General features: G+C 31.9%; 1 protein-coding gene across 1 annotated transcript in view; it reads right to left on the bottom strand.

Moving 5' to 3' along the window:
* LOC106874231 (thioredoxin domain-containing protein 16) overlaps window positions 1–3,837 on the bottom strand; it is a 32,113-nt gene that overhangs the window by 11,522 nt on the left and 16,754 nt on the right. The window lies entirely within an intron of this gene.

Below are 3,837 nucleotides of genomic sequence, written 5' to 3'. Positions count from 1 at the left end.
GTGGGAGAAATATTGAAAAGCAATTTTTTTCCAGACTCTCTACCAATTATGCCAGCTGGCTGCCGTAATGTCGATATTGTACTTTCCTGCATACAGCTCTATGTAATATATCTAAACATTTAAACATCGTTACTAGCTTTCCAAATCCAGCTGTATTTCACATCGAATACTTGGTCCTCTAAAGTGTGTCCTTGTGTATAAGTCGACCTAACATTTTTTGACTAAATTTAATCTAAAAAATTCAACTTATTTGATGGAAAATACGGTAATAATTTCAATGATAAAATTAAATTAAGTTTGTTTATTAACTCTACCCCCCCCCCCACGTCAGCGCTCATTTACTAGACATATATGATCAAAGACCTGCTAGTCGTGATTATTCCCTCTCTTTTCTATATACATTATCTAGTGCGTCTTCTACTCTACTGTCTTGTTTACTGAGACAATGACGAGTAGTATGATGGAGGTATGTTTGCTCATTCTAAGCAGGTCGAACGAATGAGTGTGTCGTCTTACTGTAATAATTACAGTACACGTAAGTCCATTAGGAGATTCCTGGTTTGATCTTTGTCCAATATCGATTTCTAAGTTTGGCATTGTAATGATTTTATTCGGCCTTGTTACATTACTGATACATATTTAATCGACTCACTGAAGAATGAAAGCGAAGCTCGTCTCTCTGGGATTTAAATTCAGAATGTCAAGGGAGGCAAACAAAATATTTTATTTAGCACACTAGCGTTTCTGTGTTTTTGTCGCCATTATAATCTAGTTCTTTTCATTGTCACAAATCTACAAGTTTTAGAAATGGTAGGATCGTGGTAGAGACACTTGTACAACAACTGGTATTGCATCATGTCAAAAAGTGGAAAGAGAGAATCTTGCTTTATTAAAAAAATACATTAGATACAGCCATATTTCAACTATGAATAAAACAGGACGGACCTAGCTGGAGCAGTTTAATTACTGTTTTTCTTTTCGAACCAGGCTGTTCTTGAGCTAAAATCCTTCCAATTGCTTTATACAACTTGTATAAAGTCAATATTTGATCTATCATCATATTAGACACATCTATTTTGTATCGAATTCTCGAACAGATTGTCTGTCAAAGAATTTTACTTCAAAATATTATCCCTTTGGCACATAAACACTGAATTCTGTTAATTATTGTTGTTGTGATTGTGTTTGTTGTTGGTGTTGGTAATGGCGAGATGTGGTTGTTGCTTTTGTTGTTATTGTTTAGGCCCAAGACGGCTCATATCGAGGCCTACCTTCAAAAGTTTTCCAACAAAGTGAACATTTTGAATGAGATTTTGGTTGCTGTTTCTAGCATTGCGGGTATGTGTGTAATAAAAATAGTTTTGCATTTGAAGGATTACGCAATACATTTGATAGAGTACAGCCACCGGATGATGGCTTAGTGTCATACTATCTTCAACCAAACACATACTATTCTTGGGCAATATGTGTGTGTGTGTGTGTGTGTGTGTGTGTGTGTGTGTGCTTAATATCATTTGGTTAATGACCTCATAACGTGCAGTTGAAAGCTTTTCTACGGTTACCAGTTATGATATGCTATCATGCAATAAGAACACTTCTTTTACTGGATATACATGTGGAAGAGTGTAGCTCTCAACACGCTTGGTTGGAGTTACCTGTATCTAAAAACAGTTTAACTCAGCCCACATTAATTTGTGGTCGAAAATTAGGGACAGCTCTCCAGAAGTTTGGAGTACAGAGAGGATAGAATTTAAAGAAATCTATAATGGCTTGTTAATAGTATTTAGGCTTCCATTAGTCAATTCCAGATACGTGGTTCTTTATGCTGTCAATGCAACATCATCTCACCTATCGCAGACAGGATGTTAGCAATACTTTGTCGACATTCTGCATGATAATATATTCAGTGGTACGTGTATTTCACTGAATATTGTACATTGTAGAGTAGGCAAGATGTTGGTACCAATCAAATAACTAGACATCATTCTGGTCGAGCCAGCATCTTGCCTACCCCGCCATGTGCAGTAGCCAAAGTAATAAGCAGGTTTTGCTGAATGCCGGCAAGATGACGACAACATCTTTTCTAAAACTCGTCAACCTAAAAATATAATTTGAAATAATGTGGCCCTGATAGGCTAAAAACCCATGTGATCTGAACTGACCAATGGAGGGACAGGTACCTACAAGGCGCTTTAAATCTCTTTTAAATTCTTTCAACTGTCTGACGGGGTGGAAACTACTCTAAGAGCGTTATTAAAAATTTAATTAGGAATATTTCTCTTCGAATCTGTAAACTATCCACAAATAAACTAATTTTCACTTAAGCTGCTCCTTACTAATATGTAATTGCTTCAAATAGAAATTTTTGTATATTAATCCCACAAATCAGAACACCGAAATTTATATGAATAGAAACGACTTGGTACATTCTTCCACTTAAGGCACTTGTAGCTACTTTAGTAGTCATATTCTTATTTAATTCAACATAGAAAGAGATTTATCTGTGTGTGTGTATTTCTACGTATGTATATGCACATATATACATGCAGGTATGTATGCACGTATGTATGTACGTATGTATGTATGTATGTATGTATGTATGTATGTATGTATAGGCCTAACTTCTGCATCTTCTAAATTAAATTTTTATATCTTATTTAGATTATTTATCTTACAATTTCTAGTGTCTTATTACTAAATCTCCAACTTTACTTTTCATACTTATTTTTAATTATTTCTTTTATTTTAAACACCAGCCTAATTTTGCCTTTTCTATTTTCTGTCTTTATCACTCTTATGCTTTAAGACTTTTTGTTCATTTCCATGCTCCTATATTAACGGCTAATGCCATTACGTTGAATAAGAATATTTTGCAATGCTTTAATACTCCTTTCTCTGAAATTTTATGAAATATTTTTAAGCCCTTCTCTTAATTAACAAATATGTTGACTTTTTTCGTTATCGTTCATCCTTTTAACTTTCATGTTCTATCCTACTGTATTTTTACTTTATTTTTACATTTTTTTTTTTACTTTAATTTAACTATAAACACATAATATTGACTTCAATTATGTAACTTAATTTTATTTACTTCCCATCAATTTTTAAATTAATTTTTTTTAATTAACCCATAATTTATTTACTTAATAATTTAGTAATTAACTAATCTATTATTCGCTAGAACTTGCAATAGCTTCCCATATATTTTTTATAAATTATTACCTATTATCGTATATTTTTAAAATATTTTCATATTTTCACGCTTGTTCCTTCAGTGCTTGATATTTCAATTAAAGTTTCCGTTTTCGTTTCTTTCCTCTCCACCGAATTTACTAATCACAGTTTTATTTTACATTACATTACCCTCTCAGTTAAATTACAAATTTTATTTCTCAAATTTTTCCTTTATGGTCTTGTTTACTTATATATAAAATATCAAATATGTTAGATATTACATTAAAGCATTTATGCACTATGCCCTACTACTGAATAGGTTTACCCCTAACCCCTTCAATAGAAAACATGCATGGAATGCATTTAATCATTGACGTATTTTTGAAAATTAATTGCACATTAATTTACCCATTTTGCATCTATTGTATTTTTTTACTTAATTTATAAAAGTTTATTAATGTAAACAAAACATATACTAAGTTGTAGGCATTTGAGTGACACCGTATAACTCATTTACATAATTCATTTCAGTCAGGAGATATATTATGACACCGGCTATTTCTATGGGAACCATAAACACTAACTTGATGATATCTCTATTTCAGATAGGTAATTACGTTAAAGTTTATTAATAATAATAATAATAATAATAATAATAATAAT

Source organism: Octopus bimaculoides, chromosome 1, assembly GCF_001194135.2.
Source record: "Octopus bimaculoides isolate UCB-OBI-ISO-001 chromosome 1, ASM119413v2, whole genome shotgun sequence".
NCBI classification, from domain to species: Eukaryota; Metazoa; Mollusca; class Cephalopoda; order Octopoda; family Octopodidae; genus Octopus; species Octopus bimaculoides.
This window is presented reverse-complemented; position numbering and strand designations above follow the sequence as displayed.